Source organism: Hylobates moloch, unplaced genomic scaffold (genome assembly GCF_009828535.3).
Source record: "Hylobates moloch isolate HMO894 unplaced genomic scaffold, HMol_V3 SCAFFOLD_4, whole genome shotgun sequence".
In the NCBI taxonomy this organism is placed as follows: Eukaryota; Metazoa; Chordata; class Mammalia; order Primates; family Hylobatidae; genus Hylobates; species Hylobates moloch.
Window position 1 is genome coordinate 2249061 of NW_026652279.1, and position 13138 is coordinate 2262198.

Genomic DNA, 13138 nt, shown 5'->3' on the forward strand with positions numbered 1-13138 from the left:
AAATACCTAGTCTGGATTTAGATAAATGGATATTCTGATACATGGTAGATTAAAATATCACTTTTAAGGCTTTATGAAATGTACTCTAACAATATCTATCAATATTTAAAACGTACATTTTCTTAAATCTAGTACTTTCAAGCCTGACAATCTATCCCATTAAAAGTAGGTTATTAGTGAGACCCCATTTCTACCAAAAAAAAAAAAAATTTGGCCAGGCATGGTGGCATGCATCTGTAGTCTCAGCTACTCAGGAGGCTGAGGTGGGAAGATAGCCTGAGCCTGGGAGGCGGAGGTTACAGCAAGCCAAGATCGCGCCACTGCTCTCCAGCTTGGGTGACAGTGAGACCCTGTCTCAAAAAAAAAAAAAAAAAAAAAAATTATATGAGCTTTTTGTACAGTGATAAGACAAAACCACACAAAGGCTGGATCCCACCAGCAGAAAATAGTTTTAAAATTATGTTACAGCCACTGGACATAATGAATTAGATTTATACACTAGCCTGGAAGGGATTTCCTCAAAGAATTATTGAAAGATAAAAGAATGAGTAATGCTCCATTTTTGTAAAACAATGACTGAAAAATCCCTCCAGATATGTATGTATAAAAACACATATGTATTAACACATTAGCAGGTTGACAAATACAGAAATATAATCATAGGTCAGAACGTCCCAAATTCTGCATCTTGGCACAAGTATAAGATAATAACTTTTATCTAACTAACACAGGGGTGGAAAGATAAAGGTTGTTCATCACCAGAAATGATGAGCCAAAGGATACAGCCACCTAAAAAGCAGTATTTGAGCAAAGGAGCTGGGGAGTACAAAGGGCAGTTGTTGCCTAAGGAGGATTCTGGGAGCACTCCAGGAAGAGGGAGGATAGAGCATGGTGGATGAGGTGGGTCATGTGAACGGGAATGGGATAGTACCGAGTGAAAACATGGGAACAAAAGGACACAAAGTTCAGAAATATACATACATACATTTACATATATGAATATATATGTGTATTCTTGAATTTCATGGTCATATTTATGCATTTTTGGTGAAATTGTGTTTTTAAAACTTACTTTATGTCTTAAAAATAATACTTAAGGCTGGGCGTGGTGGCTCACGCCTGTAATCCCAGCACTCTGGGAGGCTGAGGCGGGCGGATCACGAGGTCAGGAGATCGAGACCATGGTGAAACCCCGTCTCTACTAAAAAACAAAAATTACGGGCTGGTGGCGGGTGAGGTAAAGGAGCTCTTTTCAGACTTCAGAGTTAGGAGAGTTTCTGAATAGCCGCCTGACAAATCTGGGTAGACGTTGACTTTCCCAGCAGGCCATGATTTATTACCAAAAGCACAATTTTTTTCTTTTGTTTTGACTTAACATGCCAGAGAAACAACACAAGACTATAAGAATTAAACTTAATCCATTATAGCTAAGCTCTCTAAGGCATAAACGAGGCAAGGACTGCACCAAAATGAATTTATCAATCATGCCATGCAGGACCCCTTGTATGATTAGCTTAATTATTTAAAGAATGCAAAACAGGTGGACGGTTCTACCATTAAATTATCCTGTTTAAAAAAATGCCACCTCGGTAAGCATTTCTAAGTGGACAGGTGTTTCAATAGAGTACACTGCTGAATGTGTGTGTGGGTAATAATAAAAGAGGCTGCCCTTTAAAAATCCCCACACCAGGTACTTTTATTAATTTAATTTGGTGTCAATTGTACTTTTTAGCTCGCTCCAGTTGCAATTACTATTCTAGTTTAATTCCACATATATTTGCATTATTTCATTGAAACCCTTACCTCGGTAAAGAGTAAAAATAGGTACCTCCCACTAGACCCACCTCAAAAGGATATATGTGTGTGAAAACATACATACACAACTAAGTGGGATGAAAGTGATCTTTAGAGATGTGGGATAAAGGAAAAACCATTTGAAAAAAGTCTCAGAACACTTCTAGGAAGACCATATGTACTTCCTCATCTAGCGAAGTGCTATTTCCAATGTGTTAAATAAGTAGGGAGTGTGTCAGTGTGAGTGTGTGTGTCTCTGTACCAATAAACATCCAGAAAAAAAAAGGGGAAAAAGTCAATATAAAAATTTAAAAATTAGAATATTTACTTTTAGTTAAGAAAATTTCTAGAAAGTTTTATTCTGATATACAAAATATAAAACAGCCATCTCAACAATCGTGTCCAGTCATTCAGCAATCAGACACCACTGACAACCTACACCTTTCCTTCCTTTCAATAATGGCCTTCCAACAGACCTCAAAAGGCTTCTATATGTGTCACTTTTCTTACTATATCTGTATTTTTTTTCCAACCCTAATCCTATATGTTCTGAATTATATTGAGTTTCTGGTAAACTTTAAAATGTTTTTCTTAGATCCGGCTGCACTAAGAGTATAAAGCGAATTTAGAATCACCACCCCACAGTCCCCCTGCCGACAAATCATACTATTTAATACGGCAGGGATGAGAACAACATATGTGACTACCATGACACTCAATAAAAATGTTATGATTTGCTTTTTAAAAAGTCAGAAACCTATAGAATCCGTATGTGAGTTCCACTCATTGTTTCTATAAAAAGGTCATTCTGGTATGTTTTAGGGAATTGTCATGAGAATGTGAAAAATCTATAGGCTTACAAAGCATGAAAACTCAAGATACTGGTTGGTAAGGGCATGGTAGGGGTAATGTATTCTTAGAAGAGAGGCTGCATCATTTCTGCAGACAATTTTGAAATTTTCTGTGTGCAATTTAGAATGTAATCTCTTACTAGATTAATTTTTACAGCTCGGGAAGGTGAGGAGCTAGTAAGAGCAAACTGTATGAGATAAGAGTATAGACATCCAGCAAACAATGAGGCAACCGACCTGAGCCAGTTAGTACTTGACAGCAATGCTTTTATTAGAAACGCTTTACTTATGACCTATTACCAGCGGTTCCTCTACTATTGGGATACATTTAAATCTGTCATTTTAAATGTGTTTACATTTAATCTGTGTACAAGAACTGCTGACAAAGGCAAGCGTGACATGTCATATTGATGACGTGTTAAGCTGAGGAAATTTCCACTGCCACAGGCAACACTTTAACCTTATGAAACATTTTAATCACATTTTTATTGAAGAAGCTTATTAAAAGATGCAGGCTTTCAGAACTTGACAAATTTTCTTGATCCTTTGCCAAATCAGAGGTAGGCAAAGTGTACTCTGAAATCACCTCCCCCCAAATTGTAAATACATTTTCTGAAATTAGATATTGACATTTAAGCATCATATAAAAGTCAAACTTTTCGAGGATGGCTGAGAAGTTGAAAATCCTAAGTGCCCACATTATGAGAAAAGAAGTTAGGCAAGGGCCAACACGGTGAGTAATTTTAACATTACACTTAGCATTTAGCCCCTTTTCTGCATTAGTACCATGTTAAGAACCAACTCATTCTTTTATATCCAACATATGTATTTTCAATATTTGCTAAGAAATAATCCTCTTTTCAAAGCACTGGTTATTATTTTCTACAAAAGGTTGGTTTCTCAATAGTATAATTCTGTGTTTGCAGACTATAAAAGTACAGCTCTGAGAACATGAAAGAATATAATCACCAGGACAGGCAATCGATTTCTGTGCGGACAAAAATTTTAGACCTTTTTTTAGGTGAATGACATCAGAGAGCCATTTAGCTCTAAGTTTCCATGATTACCTATAAAATGGAGATATCATTCATTCATTCATTTGATAAATATCAAGAGAACATCCACAATATTTCAGGTACAGAGCTAGGTGGCATTGGGGTGACAGAGAACACACTGGTTTTGCCCTTAAGGACATTTATCGTCTACTTGCTTTCTATCCACTTTGACTCAGACATAAAGAATATTTATCAAATATACCGGAAGTCCCAGAATAAGGGTACTCTAAATACATCATTCAAATTTCAAAATAGAACTTAAAATACAAATGCCAAAACATTTACCCAATGTATTCAGGCCTTATGAACCTAGTGATTAACATATTTTTAATATGTTATTTCAGCTGTACTATAACTAAATGGGGAAACACAACAAACCAAACTACTTGGCTTATTTAGTTTAGTATAAAGCCACACTTAGTAGTATTCCAACTCAGTGCTCTTCAGCAAGTATGTGCACACCCATATTATGTCTAGGCACTGTAATAGTGGCTAGGGACATAATGACATGATGACCTGTTAGAACCCTGTGACCTTAAGAAGTTTATGGTCCAGAAAGACAGACCAATGTGTCATTCACTAAGTGATACTCCTCTCAATCTCTTCCTCTCACCATCTCACCATCTTTCTTACATTCCTACCCCTGATTTGGTCCAGGCAATCCACCCATCTTCCAGAGCCAAGAACCTTGTTGAGCCAATAGTAAAAAATCTCATTCCCCCTGCAAAGGATTTGTTTGTTTAGGAAAGTTGTGTGACCCAGTTTCAGCCAACAAGGAACGTGAGGGAAAAACTGTTCAAAAGGGCTTTTGAAAAAGACATGGAACTAATCCAAATGCCCATCAATGATGAACTGGATAAAGAAAATGTGGTACATATACACCATGGAATACTACACAGCCATAAAAAGGAATGAGATCATGTCATTTGCAGGGACATGGATGAAGCTGGAAGCCATCATCCTCAGCAAACTAACACAGGAACAGAACACCAAATACCGCATGTTCTCACTCATAAATGGGAGTTGAACAATGAGAACACATGGACACAGGGAGGGGAACAACACACACCAGGGCCTGTTGGGGGTGGAGGAGGTGTGGGGAGGGAACCTAGAAGATGGGTCAATAGATGCAGCAAACCACCGTGGCACACGTATACCTATGTAACAAACCTGCACGTTCTGTGCATGTATCCCAGAACTTAAAAAATTAAGTGTCAATCCAAAAAAAACAAAAACCAAAAAAAGTTTCTTCACTCTTTCCAAAAAGAGGTAAAAGATAAACCCAACTGAATGTAGAATTTGGTATATGATAAAAATGCCATCCTTAAATCACTGGGGAGAAGATGGAGTTTTGATAGGAACTGTTGGGATTAGTGGATAGTCACATGAAGAAAGGTAAAATCAGATCCATTCCTTAAACTTTAAACCAGGATAAATTCCAAATGGATCAACTATTTAACTATGAATACTAAAATTAAGGACTAGAAAAAACACGGTAATATATCATCTCAATAACCTAGGAACGGGAAAACTTTTCTAACAATTATTCAAAATCTCAAAGTAATAAGGAAAAACATGGATACCTGTGATTACATAAAAGATTCCAGAAACAAATTGGGAGAACATATTTGTAAGCTTCACTAGAGATAAAAATCCCCAATATACAAAGGGCTTCAAAATCAGAAAAAAAAAAAAAAGGCAGCCCAAAATCACACTGAAAAATGAGAGAGCAATATGAACTGATTAGCTCATAAATAAATGCAAATGGGTCTTAACCATAAGAAAATACACTGGACTGTGCTGTTCATATGACAAATGCAATCAAAAACAATATTGAGATACCATTCCTCACCCATCTGACAGGAAAATCTTAAAGTTCAACAACATAGTATGTTGGCCAGACTTACGGAACTAGGAATTCTCATATAGTTGTGGTATAAATACAAAGTGACGTATGCAAACCCTATGGATGGGTGTCCATCAATACCTAGCAAAATTACATACGTATTTATCCTTTGACACAGAATTCCACTTCTGGGAGTCTATCCAAAAGACATACTGGCAAAGATAAAATATATGTTTGCACAAAGCAATTCACTGCAGCATTATTTATAATCACAAGAGATTGAAAATAAACATGTTTGTAAATAGGGGATGGAGTGAGAAAAAAACATGGTACATCCCATGATGCAGTACTATAAAACTGAAAAAAAAAAAAAAAAAAAGAAGAAGAAGAGGAGGAGAAGGAGGAGGAGGAAGAAGAAGAAGAAAAATCATTCTAGAAAGTGCAACTGAATGCTCTCCAGGCTATTTTTCTGAGGAATAAAAGAAAGTTGAAGAAAAATGTATAGAGTATATATAACTTTTCAAAGAAAGGATGGAACACAAATATAAATGTATTCATATACATACATGTATGTATATCCACATACAAACACACATATGCAACCTTATGTATATATTGTATTTACATTTAGTAAACAGAAGAAGTATTAAAAATTTGGGGGAGGAAGAAATAGGGTATAAGAGAGATATAGAAGTTATACTACTTTGAACATACTGGTTTTATAGATTGATTCTGAAATCATAAATATTCTACATAATTATAATGCAAAATAAAATCTAAAGAAGCAATCTCTACAAATTGGCAGTAAAATAAACCTAATTTCATATCCAGTTGCTATCATAAGTACTCACAGAGGTGCTATTTCTGGCGATTTTATTTAAGATACATAATAATTGAAAGGAAAAGTCTAAACTGCTCATGGTAATTATATTATCTGTAGTAGGATTGGTATTGATATTCTGAGACTCTTGTGCATGTTCTGTGAATAAATCAAAACATTATGATGGTACCATTAAGTCCTGAGGTTTTTGTTGGGGAAGAAGAGTGTGGCTAAAATGAAATAAAGATGCGAGATCAATGGGGTAAGGCATTCTGACTGGGGAAAACCACACTCCCAAAGATGAGCCTACAAGTTGCCTTAGCTGATTCTCCAGGCTTCTGTTTCTGAAGTTATTGTCGTGACATCTTTTTAATGTTTGCTTTTCATATGATGAGGCCAATATATACACAAATATTAAAATACATTTACATGTATATACACACATAAACTTATTTCGACAGCATGTTCTCATGCATTGATCACATTTCTGATTTGAGATAATAGCACGCTAGTTAAATTCTTCCGAATTGACTGTGGCCAAGTCTTCTCATGCCCAGCATCAGACCTCACATTCTTTCCCACCTACTTGTTTTAAGCTGCTGGCTCCTTGCAGTCACTTGGCAGAAAACACTTCTCCTCAAACTTGCATTGTATTTCTAGCTTTCACTCATCAATATGAATTTTGAGGCTCCCAGTGAAAACCAATTTAAGGTACGGAGCCTGTTTAAAACAAGGACTGGCTCCAGTCACACCCTTATTTTCAGAAAATAAGCCTCTGAGGCACTCCCAACATAGGGACATGCAGCCAGGAAGCCAAGTGGTATCCTTCGGTAGAAAGAATCAAAAACAACTTAGTATAAAAACAACGTTAGGGTATTTGTTGGATTTAAAAAGTTTAGCTAATGTACATGACAGCAGACCTCAAAGTACCAGAAGACTCCCTTGTCTGTAACAGAGCTTCAGATAGAACACACCTCTTGAAATAATACTAGTATCTATTTTGGGGATAATATGAGGTATTTTCTCCAAAATACATATCTCTTTAGCATAACGGAAGACACATAAGTAAGTAGAAATATCTCTGAAGGCACCTAAGTGTTGTTTAAGCAGTAAAATAACAATCGAATTAATTAGTAAGATAAGAAAACATCTATGGGGAGAGGAATATTATTTAGTTTTGGAAAATAAATATGGTTTACAACGTATATGAAATATCACTGGGACAGAGGACAGGAAATAATACTGGGCCTGGGACAGGATATGAGAAAAACAGGATGAAATGGAAGATGTGAGAATTCAGAATAGACACAGGAAAAGAACAGGGCGGAGCAATCCTGGGCATTAATGATTTTCTAAGAAACCAGGAAATCCGGGTGCCTGAGGATGTCCCCAGTGGAGCAGCTGTCTACCTCACGGATTTTGCTGACTCCAGAAGCCATCAGCCTAGTGCCCAGTGAATGTTGAATACTGAGATGCTTTCACTCCACCTCAAAGAAAAGCAAGAGAGGGATGTGTCTCCCTCTCAAAGTACCTGGTACTTTATGATAGCTTCATTGGTTTCTTGTGTTGATTATTCAAGATTCCTTGGCTGACGATGACAAGAACACAAATCAAACTAGCCTCAGTTAGAAAGAGAATTAATTGGCTTATATAACTATGCATTCCAATGACAGCGAGAACATCAGACACATCTGGATCGAGGCACGTACTCTTTCTTGCTCTCTCTCCCCCCATCTCCTTCTCTTTCCATCTCCCAATTCTGTTTCTCTGATCAGCTTTTGGCCTCATATTCTTCTTCCATGAGCAGGCTCTGAAACCCCAAACCCACAGCTTTTTTGTGTCAAGTCTTCTCTCCACGTAGATCAGATTTCACCGAATGACTCTTACTGACAGCTACGTAGGAGATGCTGCAGCTTCCTGGAACAATCGCTGGGGCATATTCCTGTGATTCAGACATTGGACAGACCCAAGTCAAGCTCCCACAGGCCACTACTCTGGCCATTTCCACCACAACCACACAGGATGGGGAAGGAGCAGTTTTCCAATGAATCCCAACAACAGATTTTTCCCACTATCCTTCCAATAAGACTATTTTTCCTCCAAGGGCATGGCCATCTCAAATATTTTTGGCCTTCTCCACACTTTACCATAACATCTCCTAAATACATGCCCCGTAATTAAACAGATGGAAACCAGAATTTTTACTGTAGACATCAATGAATTATTTTCACAGATTGCAAATACATTCCTTCAATATTCCATTAGCTGATTGTGATCACCTAATTAGCAGATGAAAACTATTCAGAGTATCAGGAGCATAAGAGGGACAAGGACATGTCAATTTGAAAATGCCATCCTTAGAAAGCATGTCTATCTACATCTCCTATCTCTAAGTCATAAATGGAAAGCATTTAACGTACTTACTAAAGATTTTTATACCTGAAAAATGGGATGGTTCAGGTAGCCTAGAGATCCTGCAACTGTGGTGTGTGGAACATAGGTGTCTTGCAGAATAATCTCATGTAATAAGAGGTTCAGAGGGTGGTCGTGACTAGTGCAATGGGGAGCTAAGTAGATACGATTCCAGGCCCTACCCTCACTACAAACAGAAGGTCCAAGCTTTCATCCTCTTTCTTATTTGAGAGGGTCATATTAGGTTTTTTTGAAAAAGCAACTGTACTGCCAAACTAAAAAACATGCCAACAACCAAAAAATTATATTAGTCTAATCACCTCATTATAGTAAAGGTGAAATAGTTTCTAAATACAGATCCTAAACTTGCTGTCAATTTCAACACAGCTATCCTTTTACTTCACCAGGCTGACTTTCTTAATTTGATTTTACAAAGGAAAGCTTTTTAAAAAAAAACTGAAACTAAAAAAGCATAGTTTTCTAGGCTTGAGTTCTTAGACTACATATAAATATTTAGGCCGTGCTTATCAGAATTTTAGAATTCCGAAGAGCCTCCTTGAACTCTCAAAACTTCTAAAAGCCACACCATACTGGTGAGGCTGCACAGCAAAGGGAACACTTACATACTGCTGGTAGGAATGTAAATTAATTCAGTCACTGTGGAAAGCAGTGTGGAAATTTCTCAAAGATCTTAATAACAGAACTACCATTCGAACCAGCAATCCCACTACTGGGTATATACCCAAAGGAAAATAAATCTTTCTACCAAATAGGGATGTATACTCATATGTTCATCGCAGTACTATTCACAATAGCAAAGACATGGAATCAACCAAGATGCCCATCAACAGTGAACTGGATATGGTACACATATACCATAGAATACTATGCAGCTGTAAAAAAGAATGAAATTATGTCCTTTGCAGCAACATGGATGCAGCTGGAGGCCATTATCCTAAGCAAACTAACACAGGAACAGAAAACCAAATACAACACATTCTCACTTACAAGTGGGAGCTAAACATTGAATACATATAGACACAAAGATGGGAACAAGAGACACTGAGGACTGCTTGAGGAGGGAGATGAGGAGGGGGACATGGATTCAAAGCCTACCAATCACGTACGATACTCACTACCGGGGTGACAGGATCATTCATCCACCAAGCTTCAGGGACACTCAGTTTACCCATGTAAAAAACCTGCATGCACACCCCTGGAATCTAAAATAAAAGAAGATAAAAGTAATTTATTCAATTAAAAAAAAAAAATAGGCTGGGCGTGGTGGCTCACAGCTGTAATCCCAGCACTTTGGGAGGCAAATGCGGGTGGATCATGAGGTCAGGAGTTCGAGACCAGCCCGGCCAATATGGTGAAACTAAAAATACAAAAATTAGCTGTGCATGGTGGTGCACACCTGTAATCCCTGCCACTAGGGAGGCTGAGCCAGGAGAATCACTTGAACCTGGGAGGCAGAGGTCACAGTGAGCTCAGATCGCACCTGTAATCCCAGCTACTAGGGAGGCTAAGGCAGGAGAATCGCTTGAACCTGGGAGGCGGAGTTTGCAGTGAGCCAAGATCGCACCCCTGCAGTCCAGCCTGGGTGACAGAGTGGTACTCCATCTCAAAAAATAAAATAAAATAAAATAAAATGCCACACAAGCATCAAATGTGGATAGAAGAAGAAATATCTACCTATGCCTCTGCTGAAATATCAATGAGTCTATCTAATAAATGCCTGCAACAGGCTACTTAATTAAAATGAATAGCTTTAGCAATCACCTTGGTTGACAACATTCAGAATGAAGAGCAAATAATAGTTAATGCTTATTCTACATAATTTCTCTTCCCTTCCGTACACAAAACACATACAGAGCCTGGGCTTGGTAACAGGAAATTTCCAATAATCTATGAGAGAACACTTAAAGACTTTATACTTAAGAAGAATAATTTTTGGATTAATTTTGAATCTATTTTCCAAAACTAAATGACTTTTTAAAGGCCTAGTCAATTACCATGATAAATGAAGGCATATACTGCAAGTATTTGGCACATGTAATTACAGTAAAACGAACACACTCCTATCAAGCACATCTTTGTAGGTCAAGATGGCAGTAAGAAAGTATTTTTCACTCTGGTCCACAGTGATCAAAGGGGGATCAACATTGAAACTGTATTTCAGAATGCCAGCCAAAAGCTTTGACCATGAAAGAGAAGCAGTGCTGGCCAGTTGCCCACAAGATTGCATACTACATTAGGTTTTAATACATTTCAAAAACAAAGAGAATTTATACAGAAACTGTGACAATTTGAAGAAGTTTGCTGGGATAATCTTAGAAGACTGATCTAAAGACAGTCTAGGAAAGCTGCATGCAATTCTAAGAGTCAGATCTGTTTGTTTCCGAGATAAGCGTCAAATACTAATACAGATAAGAGCTAAAACTAAAATACCAACTCAGTGAAAAAGCTAAAACCCAGAAGACGTTTTATTTCATTACCTGTCTGAAGTTCTTTTTAACAGTGATAGGCCATGTTCTATTTCTTCACTGGGGTAAGGTAGAATATTTGAGTGTCCCAAATACATGAAAGTTATAGGCAAAAATGCTCAGGAACCATTTAGAAAATGATTCATTTTACTGTCTACCTAAGACTCAGCTGAAATACTCTACTCTAAGCTGACAGCTTAGAGTATGTTTACAATCTGCTAATCCTATAGCTTGCACTTAAACAAGGCTGGTTGGAGAGATAATCCAGACAAATGCAGGGTTCCATAACAGAGCATTTTTAAATGTCTTAGGCTATCACCTAAGCCATAAACAAAATTGATTTTTCCAGACATGTTCCAGTGTCTGCTTACCCTTTCCTGCTACCAACTGTCATCTCACTCCCCTGATAAAACTCTTGACGTGCTTTGCAGTATCCTCTACTCCTTTCCCATTCCAAACAGCTGTCTTCCCTTCCTGGCAGAAACTCCCTGACATCTGGATACTCAGGATGGCTACTGTTATGATGGACAGATTCCATTTTATCCAACTACCCAGCTCCGAGAATATAAAAATGAGCAAAAGGAGGAGGAGTGTAATAGTTTCACCAGCTACACAAATACTAGTTCAAGTAATGGCTAAAGCATTAGCATGTCGAATAATTTGCTTTAAAAGTCCAATTTTGTGACATCTGTAAAATGATACAGAATGTTAAAACGCAATGATTCTGAAAGAATAGGCAATCACAAGCTTCCTACATTTCTACTCAGGTAATGACAACGAGTCCAAGCCCATAGCTCAAACATCGGATTTCTGCTTCATGGCCTAATTTGATGTTTTGTTTACTAGATTTAAGAACAAAAACATGTGTGTTAGATGAAGACAGATGAGTCGAAGAAAAGACAAAACATGAGTCACTTTCCTTGAGCTCATAGCCCATATCCCATCAATCACCAGTTCCACTTTGTGCTGCTTCCTAAGTATGTATCATCTCTTGCATATTCTGCTACACTAGTTTCTTAAACTGTTTTCCTACATCCATCCTTCCCACTACTTCAGTCTATTCTCCATAAGCAGCCAGAGTGATATTTTTTTGAAGTGCAAATTGGGTCCTATCACTCCACTACCTCCTTTCTAAATCCAATCAGTGGTCCCCCTTCCTTGTAGAATAAAAACTACACTAGTCCACAAGGACCGTAAAGCTTTGCATAACTCTGGTCCCAGCTTCTCTCTGGCTTCATCAGGAGACTCTCTTCCACTCACTCAGCATATTCAAACCACACTGGCCTTCCCTCCATTATCCAAATGCATCAAATTTCTCCCATCTCTAAGGTCTGCTTTAGTGCTTTTCTCTTTGCCTGGCTCCCTCCTGCCCACGGTTCAGATCTCAATTTATATGTCACTTCCTCAAGGAATTACTCTGCAATCAACTGCAATATGTTAGGTGTCCTTTTATATCTCTCTTGGGATCATGGAATTTTTCTTAGTAGCACTTTTAACAACTGCATTTAATTAACATATTAAGTCAGACATTAAAGAGATTTGCAAAACTATAAAGCAATGCCATTCTCAATTTTTGGTTTTGAAAAATAGTTAATTTTTGTTTAAAAATGTTACCTTAATGTGCAACATGTTTATTATTGTTTTAAATAAAGTATTATTTTTAAAAAATTTTAATTTCTAATATGGCAAATATCAGTAGATTTAACAACATAAACAAAACTTCTTTCAGTCATCAATAATTTTTAGGAGTATAAAGTGATTCTGAGATTGAAAAGTTTAAGAACCACTGAATAAGAAATTAAACTATGGCTTGTGAAAGAATGAGATATTACATTTTAAATCCTTTAGGAATACTTAAAATTGTACTTAAATAC

At 37.3% G+C, this 13138-nt stretch overlaps 1 protein-coding gene across 6 annotated transcripts in view; it reads right to left on the bottom strand.

Annotated features, from left to right (window-relative positions):
* The window catches only part of FHIT (fragile histidine triad diadenosine triphosphatase), a 1522387-nt gene that overhangs the window by 456938 nt on the left and 1052311 nt on the right, over positions 1 to 13138 (bottom strand). The gene's annotated exons all lie outside the window — the stretch shown is intronic.